This window comes from Capra hircus, chromosome 2 (genome assembly GCF_001704415.2).
Source record: "Capra hircus breed San Clemente chromosome 2, ASM170441v1, whole genome shotgun sequence".
Taxonomy (NCBI): Eukaryota; Metazoa; Chordata; class Mammalia; order Artiodactyla; family Bovidae; genus Capra; species Capra hircus.
The window spans coordinates 105,470,631-105,492,495 of record NC_030809.1 but is presented as its reverse complement, the minus strand read 5'-3'; the positions used below and the strand labels follow the sequence as shown (position 1 = coordinate 105,492,495).

The 21,865-nt window shown below is 36.7% G+C and overlaps 1 protein-coding gene across 1 annotated transcript in view; it reads right to left on the bottom strand.

The window, feature by feature from the left end:
• The window catches only part of CSRNP3 (cysteine and serine rich nuclear protein 3), a 209,181-nt gene extending 187,604 nt beyond the window's left edge, over positions 1–21,577 (bottom strand). Inside the window, exons 1-2 of the mRNA XM_013969237.2 lie at positions 21,536–21,577; positions 7,160–7,330 (exon numbers count right to left, since the gene is read on the bottom strand). The gene's annotated coding sequence lies outside the window, so the exon portion shown is untranslated. The remainder of the gene's footprint in view (positions 1–7,159; positions 7,331–21,535) is intronic.

Here is a 21,865-nt window from a genome sequence, read left to right as displayed (position 1 = left end):
ACAGGGAAGCCTAGCATGCTGAAGTCCATGGGTTCACAGAGTCGGACACGACTGGGCAACTGAACAGCAACAACAACAATGTGGGGGAAATAAAAGACACAGTTCTTGACACCAAGGAACTTAAAATATTGCGATTATAAATTCCAACAGTTTCCATATTCTAGCTGCAAAACTAGTGAATGCTAAAAAAAGTAAGAATTGCTCTGCTGAAAATAACAATTCTTATTTAGGTTGTTATCCTGAATTTCATTCATTCTTTAATTTTTCATCAAAATATCTCATTTTGAGAGGACTTTAAAAATATATATGCTTCTTTGTTAGTATCTGTAAATTTTAGTTAAGTTTACTCCTTGGTTTGTTTTTTTGAAGTTCCTCTAGCTTTACGCATATATATATATTTTTAATCTAGGACAAATACATGATATATGTTTTATGCAGCCATAATCTTAGCATAGCATTTTAGTACTGATTAATGACCATCATAACAGTTGGATTAATCATCAATTCTGTTAGTAAGTGAAAAGTTCTAAAAGTGAGTGTGTGTATGTGTGTGTGTGTCTAGAATTATGAATGTATATATTTGAAATATGTACTACTCTAAGCCAACACAATGGTTGCCACAGAAACAGCAAACAGCAAAAACTCACAGCTGACATAGCAAGAAGATAAGGGGCAACGCTTTTGGAGAAATTGTGAAATACAACAGGCTAAAAAGTAAGAAAAATTAACTGTGTTTAAAATTAATAGTCTTTATTTCTTCCAAACAAGTTTCTTCAAAGATGGAATTAAATACCCCAAATGCTGGCATGAAGATTCAAAATATATACATTTTTTAAAATGTAGAAAACTGTAGGCATTAATGCAAATTTTAAAATGAAATATGTTAAGTATTCTTCATGAATAAAGTAATTTATTAATATTATTTAAAACTAAAATATGTACAATTTTTATATCCACTAACATTATCATTGAGCATAAAAATATATAATACTAAATGCATTTCAGCCTCCAAACATCACAAATTAGTGGGACCCACTATTGTAATTCAGCCAGAAATATCTAGTGCTTTTAGTATTTGGTGAAACAGTCTTTACCAGCTTTCACAGTGCTTTGATAATCATTTTAATAGAATTTGTTTTTAGGTTTTTATTTTTATTTTTTGTCATGCTACGACCACTGCAGATATCCATGAAGGATCTTAAAATGATTTAATGGTTCATTATATAAATCAAGTTTCATAACACTTCATGCAGATTTCTAGAATTGTAAATTACATAAATGTTTATTACCACTCCATTATTATAATACTTGTGAGATGAGAGAAAACCAAATGCAAAAAATTGAGTGTCCATTTCAATTTTATCTCACTACAAATATCTCACTATCTGAAAATTAAACATCATTCAAAGGAAAATGCCTTTCTAGTTTTTAAGTATCGATCCTTGATTGAAAATAAAATATTTATGTTTTGTTATATTTATTATGGTTGCTCTTTCTTCATTATGCTTAAAAACTGTACTCTTAACCTTAATCTAACTCTCAATAGAAATTTCAGACATTTAACTATCATAGTTCATGCCAGATCACTATAGCAGAACATATAAAACACTTGGTACAACAATTCTGTGGCCCTAACACATTCCCAGTTTATTTCCAAATGGTTCAGACAAAAAAGAAGCAACATTTTCAGAGTACAAACAAGTACTTTCCAGAGTGAAACGGTTAAATATTGCAGCCAATTCAGAAATAGCAACTGGCTTTTTTTTTTTTAGTAGAACCAGGTTTAATTCTTTTTTGCATTCACATGCACACAAATATACTTCCCTCGAGCTGTCAGAAAGCATCAGATTGCCTGATTTGCATGATGAATTTTAAAATCTTTTGAGAAACACAAGGACATTTGCTTCAGGCACTATGATTTTATCATCACCATCATAAACAACAAGTAGAATGCCAGTCAACCTCTGGTGATCGAACCAAAACCAAAAGGTCTTAAGACTTTGAATGGTTAGTAGAACCATTGTTAATAGAATGGTTAGTAGAATTTTAATCACCTAAATTCATTTGGATCCATTTTTCAAGTCACAATATTTTGCAGTTCGATAATCATCTCTTTATTGCCCATGATCACTCTGGATGACCCCAAAATCAAAGTATGATTCTTATCAAGAAGCTTAAAAACTCAAATACTGTAAGAAATATTTGTAAACAAATTATATTATCAGACAAAAATATTATGATCAGTAATGTAAAGGTGGTGTCTTTACTATTTAATTCAACTCTAATTCTCTTACTGTTCATGAAATACCACTACAATATCAATTGCATCTATAGATATCCTGAGTAAAAAAGAGATGTGAGAAAATGGAAGATTTTTCTATGGTTTTCTATTTTGGATTTCATTCTAATAGGGTCTTATCCCTTGAATGATGTGAGAAATAGTACATTAACACCACCAGAACTATCTTTATAATTAGCTTCTTATAATACCTAACTGAGAGTTAAAACCACAAGTGATGTGCTGTTTTCCTAGATTTACTATGATATAGACATATAAAATTTCATTTGAAACTTGGTCTAATTGTGTTTCAGGGCTTAAAACAAGCAACTATGAAAGCCGATTCTTTACCTAACCAGTAAAACAGAATATAATTACTGCATTTAGTCAGAAGATGTGACTGAGTCTCATTGAAATGCAAGGTAAGTGGGTTTCTGAAGTCTTGAATTATTGAACAAGTAATGTAGGGTCCTGGAGTTCAAGGGATGGAAGGGTATCATTATCTTTTTTTTCTCCAGGGAATCAAGGATGACCACTCACCCTTCTGGCAAAAATGGAATGCACAGGGTTCTATTTCTAAGTAAATCAAAGAAACTTCTATTTGTTAGCTGCTGTTGAAGATGCACACTGCAAACTGCATCTCATCTACTTTCATCGTAATATTTTCACATTATCACAAGTAGCGTTATGTCACCAAGACAAACCAATTTCATTCATGTAAACATAAAACATGTTTGCTGTAAGATATTTCCATCATTGTCAGGGACACATAAAGTCTCAACAGTCTGCCCTGTCACAGAAAGAGAAAGAGGAATTGTTCATTCACACTCAGATTGAATTCTCTGTCCACTATTTCTTTAGGCTCACTGAATTTATTCATAAACTCATCACTGGTATTGTATTACAGCCTGGAAATAATCATACTTTCTATAAAAGCCAACTTAAAAAAAAAAGGCAACAGAAGATGAGGTGCCAATTACCTTCACCAAAAGATGTGCTCATTCTGTTTCTAAGAGGAGATGGCACAAAAGATAAAGTATGCCTTTGACTTGATGATTTGGGTCCTCTACTTAAATAGTGACGAAACAGACCTGTTAGAGAGCAGCACAGTCTAGAGAAAGGCCGACCCTCTAGGCATCTACAATAAAGTTCTCTGCCACTATCTCACATCTGGATTCTTGTCAAGTTAATCTCCCTGGGCTGTGGTCTCCATATCTGTAAAATAAGGGCATCTATCTAGATGTTCTCAAAGGCTCTACTAGTCTAAAATTCTTTGAATTCAAAATGAGGGTTGTCAGTACTAATTTTTTTTTTGTCTTACTCATATAAAAGATCATTGGATCCTGTAAAAAATTTAAATGGAATTTCTTCCTCAATTGTCCAGTTTTATAAAATAATCTCCAGTTTTGTACTGGAGATCAAGCTGAGAATAACCCACCGAAAACAAGAAATCCCCCCATTACTGTTACATTTCCATCTATTCTTTTGGGCCCCTCCTCCCCACTGTTTATCCCCAATCAGAGTTTTAATCACACATTCAATTATAAGTTGTTCAATGATGCCTATCTCTGTTTCCTTACAGAGGAGTATCAGTAAATATTTCCCTCAAAACCCTTGAAAATTTGCAACAAAAATGCTGAAAAAGCTAATCAAACGTCCCAGCTGCTTTCTTTACTAGCCTGCCATCTCCTCTGTATACAGTAGATGTCTCCTCCTCCACAGACTTGTGCCCTGGTGATGAAACAGGACAGTTATGACCAGATAGCAAAATAGTTATCAAATAGTTTATTTCATCAAAATAAAACCATTCTCCACTCAAACTTTTACCCTCCAGGGAACTGTTCAGGTGCTCATAACTAGTGCCTGACCTATAATTTTTCAAACCCCTCTGAACCACCAGAACATCACTTTCACCTGGAAAGTATCTTGAACTGCAATTGTAAGAGCTGATGGTGTTTAAACGAGCATTATAGGTACTTTGTGAACTCGCAAGCTATAGAAATCAATAGGCACCTTGCATAGAGAAGGCCTGAAATTGATTTTTCCAGGAGAGAGTCAATTTGTAACTTTAGGAAAAGCACAGACACCAGGGAGGGGGTTTACGCACGCTGCAGGCTTAAAAAAAATTGTGTGGAAAATGCTGCACTGCACTAGAGGAGGAGGATCTCAAAGAAAGAGGGTCTAGGTTGGTGGTGTTTTTCAGGAATGGCTAAAGGGGAAAGAGTTGAGAAATACTAGGAGACCCTGCCATTCTCTGGGACTTGCAGATTGAGCGCTCTCAAGGGACACACAGCAGGTATTTAATAGAGTGTTCTGAGGGTCTTGAATTTAAATGTATACTGTTGCTTTTTGAAGGACAAGGGCATCCAGTGCACTCTTTCTCTCCAGTTTAAAAAAAAATTGTCTGAAATTATAAAAATAATGTATTTTGTTCTTGAAACTGGCCAAGAGAGTAGATCTTACATTCTCACCACCACCAAAAAGAAAGTAATTATGTGAGCTGATGAAAATGTTTATTAGTTAGACTGTGGTAATCGTTTCACAATGCATATGTGTATTAAAATATCATGTTGCGCACATTGCTGCCGTTGCTGCTAAGTCGCTTTAGTCGCGTCTGACTCTGCGCAACCCCATAGACGGCAGCCCACCAGGCTCCCCCGTCCCTGGGATTCTCCAGGCGAGAACACTGGAGTGGGTTGCCATTTCCTTCTCCAATGCATGAAAGTGAAAAGTGAAAGTGAAGTCGCTCAGTCGTGTCCAACTCTTTGCGACCCCATGGACTATAGCCTGCCAGGCTCCTCCGTCCATGGGATTTTCCAGGCAGAGTACTGGAGTAGAGTGCCTTCTCCAGTTGTGCACGTTAAATATATATAATTTTTATTTATCAAGAAAGTATAAAAATTGTCTAAAAATTAATCTGTTCACTCAATATAGGAGTTAAGCATCATTCCCTTATCTGGTGGCTCAGATGGCAAAGAATCTGCCTGCAATGCAGGAGACCTGGGTTTGATCTCTGAGCCAGGAAGATCCCCTGGAAAAGGAAATGGCACCCCATTCCAGTATTCTTGCCTGGAAAATCCCATGGACAGAGGAGCCTAGTAGGCTACAGTCATGGGGTCACAAATTGGATGAAACTGAGTGACTTCACTTTAACTTTCAAGCATCATTCAGTGTTCAGTGCTCTTCCAGGCACTGTGGATACCAGGAAGGTATTGATAAATTTCAAACAAAATGTATCCCCCCAATAAATCTAACTTCCCTTTGTAACCAGAGAATCTTATTCTCCAAACAGCTATTATTTTCTCCCTTTGCCTGAGTGTTCCTTTATCTTCTCCGTACTGTTTTACACTTTGTACAAGTTCATTAAAACTAAGTTCTACTTTTAGTCAAGAGATAAATAATACAGAGGCTAAACATTATCATAAAGTTTTATCTATTTTTACTCTAAATCCTTCTAACGGTGATGATGGAGAATTCATGAAAACCAAACAAGTTTTTTAATTCTTGACGGTTGGGGAGAGGAAGTTTAAAGATGGAATTAGAGGGGTCACATTGTATAAATGTCAGTGTGTGGAGAAGGAAATGGCAACCCACTCCAGAACTCTCGCCTGGAAAATCCCATGGACTGGGGAGCCTGGTGGGCTACAGTCCGTGGGGTCGCAAAGATTCGGACATGACTGAGTGACTTCCCTTCCTTTCTTTCTTTGGTGAGCTAAAAAAAAAAAAAAAAAAACACAAACGCAAATGCCCTACAAAAATAATGCTAGGAAATACTATTGTGGAAAAGAAAAAACTTCTCTTTTGTATTGGATAATTTTTACTTTTATTTAAGGAATGCACCTTTAAAAAGAAATTTATACCCATCAGGGTGAACTTAAGGGGCTTTTACTGACTTTTTTTTAGTTTTTCTTTGAATGATACTAACTCTTCTAAAAAATAATTTTAAAATCACATGGTATTGAATGGACATGGATACGTTGAAAAGATTTGCCTGTTTCAAAGTCTTCATATGAACATCTGTCACAAGGAATGCAACTTAAAATGGCTACAACTTCAAGTCTGAACATATCACACTAAATTAAATGATGCTGCTCACATTAACAGCAAAGAAGAAGTATATATGTATGTATGTACGCTCAGTGACTCAGTCATGTCTGACTCTGCAACCCCATGCACCGTAGCCTGCCAGACTCCTCTGTCCATGGGATTTTCCAGGTAAGAATACTGGAGTGGGTTGCTATTTCCTTCTCAAGGGGATCTTCCTGACTCAGGAATCGAACCCATGTCTCCTGTGTCTCCTGCATTGGCAGGCAGATTCTTTACTGCTGAACCACTTGGGAAGCCCATATATGTGTAGAAAGCTACATTTACTCTAGTGCATGAATCTGGCCTTCAGTTTTAGGTTTACCAGTGTTCAAACAATTACAGAATCTTAGGGTTTCCAAGGCTTTCATTTCGGAGTCGCATTCTTTTAAAAACAAACATCATTTTCTCACCCTGGAAGTGAATGTTTTGTATTCAGTACTGCAAATATTCCACAACTCATTAACCAGTATTAGACGTTCAAAAGAGCTCAAGTGATTTAGATTTCAAAAGGATGGCTCTGCTTCAGAAAGCTGAAGACACACAGGAAATTATTTTCACTTGCCATTTGCTTACCTTAGTCTGGACGTATTTCTACCTCTCATACTCTATAGAGATAAACAGGAGTAGACTACTGAGAGTTAATTAACCAAAATGGTAGCATGTTTTACAAATTAAGTCTGTTTTGATAAACAGCTGAGGGGCAAATATAAGCCAATGGATACAGATAAAAATTCCAAGAATCGACTATACAACACAATTTAGAGTGCAATCTGAAATACAGCCTCAGATACTTACCAGTAAAATGATTAGAAGTGGATGGATGGACACTATCAACACTGGCAGCACTGTCGCAGCTAAAAACTTCATCATCGGATTCCTGCACAGAGGAGCAGGGTAAGGAGCCATCAATTCCTTCCAACTTTCCCTTGAAAATTTCACTCATCGCTGCAGCACTGTCACATGTAACTGTAACAAGAACGGGAACAACAGAGTACTGAAGCATCTGACCACTGACTGCACAGTCAAGGTCTCCAAGTCGTTCTTTGGAGGTGGTGGCAAGGGCTATAATTTTTTGAATCACATCTGCCAGAGTATCATATCCATGCAGAAATAATTTTTTCCCATAGTGTTTGAAAGTATTTCTACCCTGATTCATTGCTATTTGCATTCTCATTCTGACAAGAGTATTTTATAAGAAAAAGTAAAAATTAAAAATGTGAAATCAGAGGGCTGCATAAGGAAATACGGTTCAGCGTTTTGAAACCTCAAAACAGGAGTCAAATACACTTATTTGATTTGTTCTAGTAAATCGTGTTCTGTCATTGACAGAGCCAAGGTTCAGAACGAAATAGATCAGTCACTTGCATGCTGTCATACCCAGAGCATACTGATTAGGGCATGTCTATCTTGCTTGGGATTTCTTTTTTTCTCAGGTACAAAGGCGTCTACTTTCCTGGGGCTCTTTGTCCGTCAAAAATCAAATTGGTTGCTAGGAACGGCTGTACCTACAGAATTTAGATGCCTTATCATGTTTCCAGTCAGTTCAGCGGAGCTACAGGGAATTCTGGAATCCTGTACCATGGAGGCTGGCTGAATAAATTTTATACAGGGTAAATCACAGTCCCTAAATCTTTTGCTGGATAAAATATTAATTTGAGCCTCTTCATTCTTTGTATCAACATGGTCAGTGAAAGCCAGTCTGAGGTAGCCTGAACATTTTTTTAAAATTGTTAATATCAATTTAGATGAGTCATTAGACCTCTGAGAGTAATAATTTCCTCATAGCCATAACTCTGATGATAATCAGTGGTTGCAAACACAAATTCTTACAATGGCAGTTAATTTCAATGAGTAAAGAGGATCAGATATAATAAAATCATCTCACTCCTCTCATTTTTCGGTTGTTATTTGTAACAAAGGTATCAAGAAATACTTCTCTACCCTAAGAAAAATGATAGCGTAGGAACCATAATAAGTGATCTCACAGCCAAAGAGACAGTGGGTAGAAACAGCGTAAACTGTGGAAAACCGGAGATGCACACACAGGCCAAAGTGGGAAGCCACTATTTAGGTCCAGGTCATTTCACCTCCATGCTCTCCCAATATAACCCACTCTAAAATCTGGCCAATGCCCCATTCACCTTCAGAAACAATCCTTTACACTGTTAGCTTTCACATGTCCCACCTCCTTATTGTTTATAAAATTAAAATTAAAGGAGTGATTCTTATGTTACCTTGTAATGTAAAGCCCCTCTTAGATTGGCTCTATCAGATAGACAAATAATGATTTAGATCTGTGGCTTAGAAGGATTAACAGAATAAGGATTCAAAACATTCTCTTCCATACTAGTCCAACACAATACCTGAAATGCCTTTGCTAGAGACACATAAGTTGGGAGAACAAACTTATTTTACAAAGATGCTTGCACAATACATGCTACCAAGAAGAGGTAGTATCTTGAAGCCATCAAACCTCAGCATGGCAATCCTATCTGTAATAAGAAACAAATTAAAATAGAGTGACTTTCTTAAAAAGTCTGGCTACTTTCATTTGCCTCTCAGTGACCTCATGGAGTCTCAATGTTGGTGCCTCATGTCAATTTTGGTAGCTATAATTCTGTGAGGAGTATTTGCTCCAAGTCCTTCCATTGACTAGCTGTCTCTGTTTCTGTATTTTCTGCTTTCTAGTATTCTTAACTGCATATAGTTTTATTTCTGAAATAACATCTTCTATCTTATCATATCTTGAAAACCTCAACACTAAACACCAATTCTCTTGTTCTTTTAATATACTCCAGCTCAGATCGTTGAGTAAGGGAATCTGAGTGTGTTTATTCAGGTATTTATGCCATTCTAATAGAAAAGAAATGTGTTTGTTTTCCTTACTTTAAGGGGCCATTTATTATTTATTCAATAAACATTTCTTGAGCTTCTACCATGTACCAGTGACTATTTTAGATGCTGCTGCTGCTGCTAAGTCACTTCAGTCGTGTCTGACTCTGTGCGACCAGACGGCAGCCCACCAGGCTCCCCTATCCCGGGGATTCCCCAGGCAGAACACTGGAGTGGGTTGCCATTTCCTTCTCCAATGCATGAAAGTGAAAAGTGAAAGTGAAGTCACTCAGTCGTGTCTGACTCTTCTCGACCCCATGGACTGCAGCCCACTAGGCTCCTCTGTCCATGGGATTTTCCAGGCAAGAGCACTGGAGTGGGTCGCCATTGCCGTCTCCATTTTAGATGCTAAAGTAACCACATAGGGAAAAAATCACTCCTCTAACAGTGCTCCCCTACTCAGTGTTGTTGGGGAAAGGGTAAATAAACAGATAAGTAAATTAAGTATGATATATGCTCTGTGGAGTTAAATACTATGAAGAAAGTTAAGTGGTCAAGTGATAAAGCGATCAGAAATTTGGCTGTTAGAGAACACTGCATTTTGAATTAATTGGTGAGCTCATGTTACAGTAAGGAAAGTAAGGGAGCCAGTCAGTCTGACATTTGGGGAAAGATCAGATCAAGCTATAGGAGACAAGTCTTGGTCTGGGCATAGGAGGCAATGAGTTTAGACAAGTGTTGGGGGCTAGATTGTGTAGAGACTGTCAAAACTTTGGACGTTACTGTACATGAGCTAGAGGGCTTAAGTAGTGGAGTGATAAGATATACTAGTGATATACTTTAAAAGGACCACTCATTCACCTATTATTTCATTTTTTTTTTTAAGAGGGCTTATGATAAAGGAGTGGGCTTCCCTAGTAGCTCAGTTGGTAAAGAATCCTCCTGCAATGCAGGAGACCCCAGTTCGATTCCTGGGTGGGAAAGATCCACTGGAGAAGGGATAGGCTACCCACTCCAGTATTCTTGGGGGCTTCCTTGGTGGCTCAGCTGGTAAATCTGCCTGCAATGCGGGAGACCTGGGTTCAGTTCCTGGGTTGGGAAGATCGCCCGGTGAAGAGAAAGGCTACCCACTCCAGTATTCTGGCCTAGAGAACTCCATGGACTATATATCCATGGGGTCGCAAAGAGTTGGACATGACTGAGCGACTTTCACTTCACTTATGATAAAGGAAAGGTAGATTTGATGGGGAAATGGAAAAGTCTAGAATTACGGAGGACTTAGCAGCTCAGATGAATAGTTAAAATCAGAACCTGATAAGTCAGAGGGCTTACGAGATTTCTTCTGGGGGAAAAGAATTTAGAAAGAGATCAGAAGGATGAGGAAGGTCAAAATGCTTCCCAAAGCAATGTGGTTACTTAATTTTACCTACCATCACCTCTGGTATCTAAATCTAACAGATATTTGATGAAAATGGGAGCCACCTTACCTGCCAGGTTTCAAATAGGACCAATTCTGATATATCCGAGCACTTTGTGATACTGCCTTGGCAAATAAAATTAACAATGAAAATGTAAGCTTTCTTTCATTATTCTAAAGGAATACTTTTAATTTGATAGAGAAGAGGCATTATATAGAAGGTGACCATTATCAAAGATTTACCTATTGATGGGAAAATGGAGGCAAAGAGTTAATAAATATTTTATCCACCACTTTCCCCAAGGTTACTCATTCAAGATTTTTTTCAAAGTAAAATCCATAATTACTACTCGTTACTGTAAGGGTTATAGGACTCTGGCTTGGAGCTGACCCTGTTTGAAGGCCATTGGTTGGCGAATCTCTCTTATCTGTAAGCAAATTATGGAGATTTTAAAAGAACTGCAGAAAACCTCCTAAAAACTGAGAGCTGTTGATGGATTTTTAAAAATGTTGATGTACTCTGTTTATTAGTTATAGGAAACTATTTGGAAGGTTTTCTTTAATTGGTATGAAATCAATGTAAATAATTTGTGTGAATTTGCTCACATTTTTACTTTTAGTTCTAGTGACCTTGAAGAAAGTTGAATAGTCATTAAGGAGAAAATGAACCATGTAATTACATAGCTCAGTAAACACAAAGAAAGGGTGGGAAAAAATGTCTCAAAGCGAAAGAAATACTTGGAGAGAGAGAAGAAAAGAGATTCATCCTACTTCGTGTTTGCCAATTTGATTCTACTGTAGTGTGCTCCAGTTGTAGTACAAAAATTGCAATGTTACAATTATTTCCATGGTAACAGACACTGAGATCATGCAGGAGAAGTTAAATTGTGAGAGAAATTAAGATGCTACCCCCATTCAGATGTCTGCAGTAATAGGTGGGAAGGGAGAACAGAGTTATTATAAATATCCTTGATTGAATTTGTCCCAGCCACATAGCCCAAGGAGAGCAATTCTAAACAATATTAAGTCACCCTATAACTCAGAATGCTCTTTGGAGAGTACATGGCTGGAAGAAACTGTTAGCAAACAGAGAGGAGTATGAATGACTTGATTTATATTTTCTAGCACCTAAACAATTACAATATCTGTCAGAAGTCAAAGGTTTTAGAATTCTAATTCAGGGTCCCCTAACAAGGTCGTATGTGTCCGAAGTTAAAAAAATAAAAGGAGCTAAATTAAGTTTTCTTTATCTAACTTAGAGGAATGCAGTATTGTTATTGATCCTATATCCAACAATTCCTTTTAGAGAGGTATATAAAATAATTTCCTTAATAATTTTCCTAACATGAAAACAGTTAAAATTTTGTTTGTCAGTCAAACATAAGACTCATATTTTAATTAAAATATTCAAAACAACAGCTGAATTCTTTTATATAAAACTAGATACTCAAATACACTGTCTAGGTTTGTCATAGCTTTTCTTCCAAGCAGCAAGTGTCTTTTAATTTCATATTGCTGCAGTCACTGTCCACAGTGATTTTGGATTCCAAGAAAATAAAATCTGTCTCTGTTTCCACTTTTTCCTAGATAGTGTATTAAAAAACAGAGACATCACTTTGCTGATGAAGGTCCATATAGTCAAAGCTCTGGTTTTTCTAGGAATCATGTATGGATGTGAAAGTTGGACCATAAAGAAGGCTGAGTGCTAGAGAATTGATGCTTTGGAATTGTGATGCTAGAGAAGACTCTTGAGAGTCCCTTGGACAGTAAGGAGATCAAACCAGTCAATTTTAAAGGAAATCAGTCCTGAATATTCATTGGAAGGACTGATGCTGTAACTGAAGCTCCAATACTTTGACCACCCGATGCAAAGAGCCAACTCATTGGAAAAGACCGAGATGCTGGGAAAGACTGAAGGCAGAAGGAGAAGAGGGCAGCAGAGGATGAGATGTTAGACAGCAGCCCTGATTCAATGGACATGAGTTTGAGCAAACTCCAGCAGATGGTGAAGGACAGGGAAGCCTGATGTACTGCAGTTCACTGGATCACAGAGTTGGACAAGACTCAGGGCCTGAACAGCAACAATGCTGGCTTCTAAGGTGGTGTACAAGATTCCCCACCCTCTAGCGGGCATTCCTTGTATAACCCCAGGGTTGTGAATAGGGTGAGATATCACTCGGTCCACATCATATGGCAAAGGAAATTTGAATATGTAATGGAGGTCCCAAATCAGTGACCTAGTAAATTATCTAGGTGGGCCTGACTTAATCACGTAAAACTGAGATTCTCTCTGGTTGACTTTGAAGATGGAAGGGGTCATGTGACAAGAAATGTGTGCAGCCTCTAGATGCTAAGAGCGGCTCTAGCCACAGCAGAGGAGGAAGCAGGGACCCTATAAGCACAAGGAACTGAATTCTGCCAATGAGCTTTGAAGTAGATTTTCCCCCAGAGTGACCAGATAAGAATTCAACTGAGCTGACCCTGAGTTCAGCGTTATGAGACATCAGGCTAAGAATTTAGCCACACTCTGTCAGACTTCTGATCTACAGCACTATATGCTAAAAGCAGGCATTGTTTAAATTGTTAAGTTTGTGGTAATTTGTTCTAAGGCAATAGAAGAGTAAGACAACGTATATCAACTTTTTTAACTTTGTTGTATACATATGAGGTAAGCGTTATTATTGGTAAGCATTGTTATTAATATCATTTTCAGATTAAAAACTAAAATACAAAGAGGTTAGATAATGAACCAAGGTCATAACTAGTCTTATAGGCAGCATTCCACCCCAGGTGTTTTGGCACTTGAAGTCATATTTTAATCATTACACTCTTCTTTGATTCTTAATGGTATCTTACTGCTTAAATCGTTTTTGCAATTTCACTATCTCATATAGTACTAATTTAGCCAGCTGATATCCAATGAGTTAATTGCAGCTAATATGGAAAAATACGAAGAAAAAAGGAATTTTTTAATCCCCTAATGAGGAATAGTATTTAGGAAGCCATTAAAAACCCTGGGGATTACTTTGCCCTTTCCATTCTTAGTTTATTAACAGAAAAGGATGACTAGCAATAACAACTGAAATTGCATACCATTCATGATTATGCCTTAAATTCTCTGGGGAAAAATGTACTACGTGGATCTATCAATCTTTACAATATCATCCAGGTAGATTACTGAATTTCACAGAAAGGGAAACTGAGGCTCAGATAGCTTAAGTAACTTGCCCACATTTACACAGGCAGTAAGATAGCATGTCTGGGAACTGAATTATTGTCTATATAATGGCACAGTTTACTACGCATTCCATCAATCATTATGCTGTACTATCTGAAGAACTAAAGGTTAGCCAAGGTTATCAATACAATACCCAATTTGCACTAGAGGATGAATTTCTAGAAGCAGATGTGCTGACTGGCTCACTGAATCCTCCATTTAGGGGATATATATGTATGCCGCTTAGCAACAAATGCAAAAGTGCAATGTACACCACAGTACAGTTCCCACATACATGAGTATATTTGACGATATATTAGCTATCATCTGTCTTCTTTCTCTACAGTCTCCCCAGACAATACATCATGTAATTTTTTTTTTTTTCTTAACTGGAAGTTCTATTCTACCTTGCTATGGTAGACTGGGACTTTCATTTGTCCTGTATTATTGCTTACCTTTGGCTTGAGACATACTAAACCCCAGTAAAATGGGTATATTAACTCTTAGCACACACCCTTGGTTTCTCTGTAGCTGATTCAGCATTGTCACCTGCCAAACATGATGACTTAAAATTGTTCACCAGAATAGAAGAAAAATGGCAGAAAGTGGATCTGAAGCAGAAGAAAAATACTGCTGAACAATTTAACCTTTAATCAGTGTTGCTGAATAACTTCGAATCAAGAAAGTGAGTATTTACTAAACAAGCGTATATATATTAGAGATTGATAAAATACATATCACTGTATTTTCTTACACGAACATTAAGATTTATGTTAATATAAAATTATAATTAATTACATTAATATATAATGAGTCCATTGGTTTAATATATCATGGTGTGTGTGTGTGTGTGTGTGTGTGTGTGTGTGTGTTCTACTCTTCAGAAACAGAAGAGCTGTATAAAGGAACAGCACAGTGCAGAGAGGCGTGGTGAGGACTGTGCACAGATGCGATTCCTTGCTAAAGTCAGAGAGAGGTCAAAGGGAGTTCACACAATAAAAAGTCTGTGACACAAACTTTTTTGTGGCTTAATGACATTTATGTAACACAAACACGGTCACACTGAAAGGTGTTGACCAAGAAGCACATGAAAGCAAGGGACGATCTTAGTATGTAATGAGTGTCTGTCATTGGAAAGGTACAAGGAAAGGGTAAGATGACTCTCTGACAAGATCATTCACTTCTTTACTCTGAAAGCAAAACAATTTTGGCACAATTTCGATACATCAAACATATCAGGTATTATGATAGGTGTTGATGACATAAGACAAAGGAAACCCCCTGCCACGGCATTATAACTGAGATAGGTGTAAAAGGTTATAGAGAGGTCAGGGAAGTGACTGTAAGGACCACACTAAAAAGCCATGGCAAGGAGTACAAGACAGGCTTGAGGTGGTCTTAAGACTGCTCTTGGTGGTCCTGCCCATAGCGCGTGAGGATCTCTGAATACAGAAGCTTATAACGGAGTCCCTAAACTCAGTTTTCCATTTGACCCTCAGTCCTTGTGAACCTCAGCGGGCAGGTTGGGAGAGTCCACTCAGGGCCCTGTACTGATCCAGACCTCACAGTGGCCAAACAATCTAAGGTTTAAGTTTTATGAGCTATAAGAAAGGAATTTTAAGACAGCAAAGCAAGAATTTTTTTAAACGACTTTTGGGAACCTTTCCCAATCTTTCTGCCTCAATATGCTGACAGCATCTAAACCAGTTTTACCTGGGTAATGACTGATGACAAATATTTCCATGGCTAGCCTAACCTGACATAGAAAAGGAAACGAAAATCTTTGTAAATACATTCAGGAGTCTGTTTAAGAAGTTGCTTGTTTCATTTATTAAATATATTCTGATAGACCCACAAGATGACAGCAGCTAACTGAATCAACACTTAACTAGGAAACAAAACTAGAACACAGTTTTGACCCCGAGAGCAAGCTCACAGAAAGTCGAGGCGATTATGACAATAAGTCACAGATACTGGGATGACAGGAAACCCAAAGCACGTCTAAATGGGGAGTTCCGTGCAACCCTAAAATTCCTGTGTTTTTGCACACTAGGGAGCATCTGGCACACCACGTTTCTTCACCCGCTTCCAAAGTCTTCCCAACTCTTCATTCATCCAGTATTTAATGCATTATAACCAATACTTCATACAAACAGTGTTAGGCTGTTCTTGTTTTGCATAGTTCTCAGTTTCCCACTACAATATCATTGTGAGAATCCTTCTCTGTGCCTTACTTTCTTCACAGGTAAAGTAAGCAGTCCAGGAAGGAATGATCTCTACAGGCCATCTCCACACTTCTAGAATGATGGAAGACTAAAATATTTAGGGGGAATAATGAAAATTAAAAGAGTGTTTGCCAAAAGACTTTGTAGTCGGTATGGGGAGGGAGGAGGGAGCGGGGTTCAGGATGGGGAACACGTGTATACCTGTGGCAGGTACATGTTGATGTATGGCAAAACCAATACAATATTGTAAAGTAATTAACCCCCAATTAAAATAAATAAATTTATATTTTAAAAAAGATATAAAATTTTACATAAGAACTACTTTTACTTGGTGATTTAATATTGTTACAAATGTGCATGTGAGTCAGGAGAAATGTATCTATAGGAATGTATTGTGTGCACTAACTTTTGTTGTATTGGAAGATGATGTGTTAAGCCCTTGATCTAACTAAAAGACACACTCTCTGGCAATAAATCACATGTCTACTATCTATCTTTTTGGCCATGAGACTAAAATGAATGAATGGCAAAATTGATCTCCCACTAAGTAATTTTCTTGGTGAAGTGTCATCCTTAGAATTAGCATTGACATTTATCAAGGTCATCATAATCTTCCATTAAATGCTTGAAAAGTTATATCGAATCTCTATTCTCAGAGTATGTACATTCAGCGATTTTCAGGTCAAACTATTTAGTCTATTTGTCATCCACTGACATCTAAACAGTTGACTAAGAAATAGAATGAGTTGCCCAACTGATACACTGAGATATGAAAAACATCCAAATGTGATCATTACCTTGATAAGCAAATCTATTCCTTGCTCCTTGATTCACAAAATGGTAATTAAAGAATAATAATGCTGCTTTGAATCAACACCCTTTTTATACTGATATAAACTTTATACTATACTATCAGGTATTAGATATATACCAAGTCAAAAATAAATTCTGATGAATGTTTTTGAGTTAAGCCTGCGCTGTGCTGTGCTTAGTCACTCAGTCATGTTCGACTCCTTGTGAGCCCAATGAAGAGTAGTCTGCCAGGCTCCTCTGTCCATGGGGATTTTCCCAAGAAAAGTGAGTGGGTTGCCATTCCCTCCTCCAGGGGATCTTCTCAACCCAGGGATCAAACCCAGATCTCATGCATTGTGGGTGGATTCTTTACTGTTTGAGCCACCAGGGAAGCCTGAGAATACTGGAGTGGGTAGCCTATCCCTTCTCCAGGGGATCTTCCTGACCCAGGAATTGAGCCGGGGTCTCCTGCACTGCAGAGTTGTGCTACCAGGGAAACCCGAATCATGGCTTACCACAGTACAAACACCAACATGGTTTTTCATTTGCTTGAATTATTTGAAGTACCTAGCACAGTTCGAACAGTGAAACCTGACCCGAGCTCCCTTATCCTAGTGGAATTTCCATTTTTTCTAAATCCCACCCTTCCGTTTCCAGCAGTGTAGGGTTATTTGCCAAGGCAGCATATTCTCATTATAGATATAAAGTTGTCTACCTATATTATAGGGGAAACTATTAATATTTCACATTCCTGAATACATTTCGTGAGACTTAAGAGACCTATGTAAACTCACCTATGAGTCTGGCAAGCTACTTTAAGCAAATAAAAAAGCATAAAGCAGTAAAGAATCACTGTTAACAAACTGTACTCAGAAATTTAGAAAGATGGCAACGACGACCCTGTATGCAAGACAGCAAAAAAGACACAGATGTGTATAACGGACTTTTGGACTCAGAGGGAGAGGGAGAGGGTGGGATGATTTGGGAGAATGGCATTCTAACATGTATACTATCATGTAAAAATTGAATCGCCAGTCTATGTCTGATGCAGGATACAGCATGCTTGGGGCTGGTGCATGGGGATAACCCAGAGAGACGTTATGGGGAGGGAGGTGGGAGGGGGGTTCATGTTTGGGAACGCATGTAAGAATTAAAGATTTTAAAATTAAAAAAATAAAAAACTAAAAAAAAAAAATTATCTGTAGCTAAAGTCCATGCAGTTCATTCTTTTCAGGAACTTGAAACATACTTGATAATTTTGAATGTGCCTGAAATGAGTTTTTTTGCACAGGTTGCATAATTCATTTCCTAGTCTATCTGATTTGTTAGCATGCTCTTTAATGTCATCTGTGTTTATGATGAAAGTGCTGCCATTGAAGTGCTTTGTGTGTGTTAATTGATAAAAACTAAGTACTTCCCATTATCCTAACTCTTTTTGAAAAATAACATAGTGACATACCAAATTAATTTAACTTTAAATAATGTATTGCCTACATATTAAATATATTAAAACATGGTTTAAGCTTGTAGTACTTTATTTGCTCCATTGCTAACAATTAATCTAATAGACTAAGGTTAATATTATTAAAATAAGATATTATATGTCAAAAGCATTTAAACAAGTGGTGAAAGGGAAGACAGAATTAGGACTCTCATCTGAATTACAATAAAATGCATATCCTCCTGAAATGCAGAAGACCCAGGAGGCACAGGTTCTATCCCTGGGTCAGGAAGATCCTCTGGAGAAGGAAGTGGCTACCTGCTCCAGTATTATTGCCTGGGAGATCCCATGGACAGAGGAGCCTGGCGGGCCACAGTCCACAGGGTCCCAAAGAGTCAGACATGACTGAGCCCACGTGCTTCTAATGAGCCAGGAAATATACAGCAGCTTTATGCCAAACTTTCCCTTTCACCAAATAGCTGAGATTAAAAAATCATAATGATAATGTTTTAATTTAAAAAATTGCCTAGGGTAAAATATGATGATAGTTGTGATTTTTATTTCTTATAAAGAAAAGCCACATAAAAATTTCATGTCCAAAAAAATAGCAAAAGGTTTCAAATAAAACAAAAAGTATGTGTATTTATAATAATTCCTATTAAACTTCAAATATATTACCTTAATACTATTGAAAAACAGTTATTAAGTTGTTGAAATATGTGATTTTTTTATATATATGTCAGATATATTACAAAGGTAAGGAAATGACTACATTAATAAAAGATGGTCTGGACATTAAGCTAAAAGACATTTTTAATCTCATATGTCAAAATATGTATTTAATCCTTTTCACGATCCATAGACTGAACATATATCTCAAGCTTTTCTCTTTTTATGATTGAAATGACTGATGTATTAAAAAATGCTTCTTAATTTATTGTCTTGCTCAGTATCCAATTAACTGCTACAAATATAAAGAGAAAAAAGAAAGAAAGTATTCTGCCCAGGAGACAAAGTTGGTTATAGTGGTCTCTATTAAAAACCTACATTTGAATCTTTCTGTTTGCACTAAAGGAAAAGCAAATGGTCTTCCTTAGGCATCACTCACACAGCAGCCTTACATGGGTTTCATATGCCTTGCTTCATCCTTCACTTGGACAGGAACCTCTTAACTGTTTTCTTTCACACTTTTTTTTTCTCTCTTGCCTCCACTCCAGTGTGTGCATGCACACACGCACACATACACACATACTTTCTTTTTCACATAGTCTCTGCAGGAAAAGCTACCATAGTTATCTCATGCAGACGGCTGCCCATGGAGGATAGAAAAGTCTGATTGAGAAAGGGTTTAACTACTTTTCATCCAAAATATGAGAGCCATTAAGCAAATTATAAAAAGCAGCAACAATATACTCTGGTTTTATTCAGAACTTTTCCCTTAGCGATTATTAAAAGGATGATATTTTTAGCCAAAGAAAGCAAAATGCATCTGCAGCAGCTGGTTTCCAAGGAAACAGAATAATTTAAAACCATGTGGAACTCTGCTCTCTAATTTTCATCAATTCCCCTTCATTCTTAGAGGTAGATTTACTTGGAATTTATAATTTTCAAAAAAATGTAACTGCCGTAACTTATTTCCTTTAACACATTTCAGGAGATGAATATCTGATGCTTCATATCACCTTAAATTCCAGTCTAAGGGGTGTATTAATTTCTACCATCATTTTGTTTTGAAAAACAAGATCAGAAGAATCCACCAATAATTAGAAACATGGCAATATTTTAACATCAATAAATTTTTGAAATCCAAAAATAGCTCAAAATAAATTATGCAAGAGTATTTGCTTGGGTCAATATGACATTTAAGTGTGTAAACATATTATTAACCATGCTTGGCACATTTAGATAATTAAAGATAGTTCTCCATTCATTTAGATAATCATTTCATTCAGTAGTTTTTCTCCTCTTTTTTCAATTTTGCAAAAACTGCTCTGTTTTTGTCAGTTCTTCAAAGGTAAATTCCATTTCTCAACAAAAACAGAAAGCAAACACGACACACACACACACACAAATCCAAAAACATTGTGTACGTCCATTCCTATTAGTTGGTGAATCATTCAAAAGAAGCATTTTTAAAATATATGAACAAGTCATCATTGAAAGACTTTTATTAATATAATCAACAAGTATTAATTGATTGTCAGTGTGTTCAAATCAGTATTAACCTTCCTTAAAAGGAACTCCATTTTAATGAAGTTTCCCAACCTAAATTGACCTATATTTACAAATTAAAGTCACTATAAAATTAAATGTACTTGGAGTAGATTATTTTTCATATGTCTCTGTTATAAATATGTCATTTAAGTTTATACATTTATCCTAAGGGTACATAAAAGACAATATTAAGAGAGAGAAGGAACTGGTAAAGTAAAATCTTAATTTTGAACTGTTAAAAATATTGCCCTAGGGGTATTACCAACAATATAAATGCTGTGATGGAATTTTTATATAGATATATTTGATTAATAAAACTACCAATGAAACTTTTCTAATAAGATGCTATTTTTTATAGCAGTGTCTAATTCTTCACAAACAGGTTTCTGGACTTTGAAAATGAAAACAGCTCTATGCATGTTGAGAAATAAAGACAATTATTTAATTATCATATGAGCTTACAATTTACTAAATAAAATGATATAACTACTCAATAACATGTTCTTTATCAAGAGGAGTGAGTTAAATAAAATGCATAGAAATCATTCATGCTAAATTGGTGTTCAAAGAGTCTACAACCTGCAAAAATTATTTTCCTAAGCCATTTCTTGTGTTGTAAATATTAAACACCACATGAAATTTTATACTGTATATTCAGAGAAAGCTCCATTTTCTCAGGACCTGTGGAATTTACCGAGGTTTCTCAGTCTTCCTTCGATTCACAGTAACATACACTTGAATAAAAACGAACAATAAAAGACACTCGATGACTCATTTTATCTATTAATTTTGCTCCAGTAACACTTACTAGAAAGTTATCCAGGATAAAACATGCCTCTGGTGTCTTTATCAGCTAAGGATTTTATAGGGAGAAAGAACAGCTCATTGCAAGCTTCTTCAAGTAATGCGAGGGACACACTTTCAAGGAAATGTCTTACGGAATAATTTCTAGATCATAAAATTGTCTCAATAAGAATTGAGAAGCATTCTCTTTTGAAGAAAAAGAACGTTTTCCCTTCTCTTTTGCTCTTACCTGTAAATATGGTTTCTGTACTTCGGCTCCGTCAGAACAGACTGAAGAGTTCACGCCTCCCTCTTCTATCCATCAGGCAGCAGCCAACCAATAACAAAAGCCAGATCCTGGCATTCTCCGGCTCATGCTCCCTGTCTGCTTTCATCCCTGTTCCCTCCCACCCCCACTCTTTTAGAGGACAAATCCTTGCAGCTGGGAGAGAGGCAGGGAGTGGGAAAAAAGGACTATGGAGAGGAAAGGAATAAAGAGATGAAAGATATTTCAAAGAACAGTTGCAAACTATGGAAAATATCTGCAGGTGAACTCGACTGAAGTAAAAATGGCTTGCTT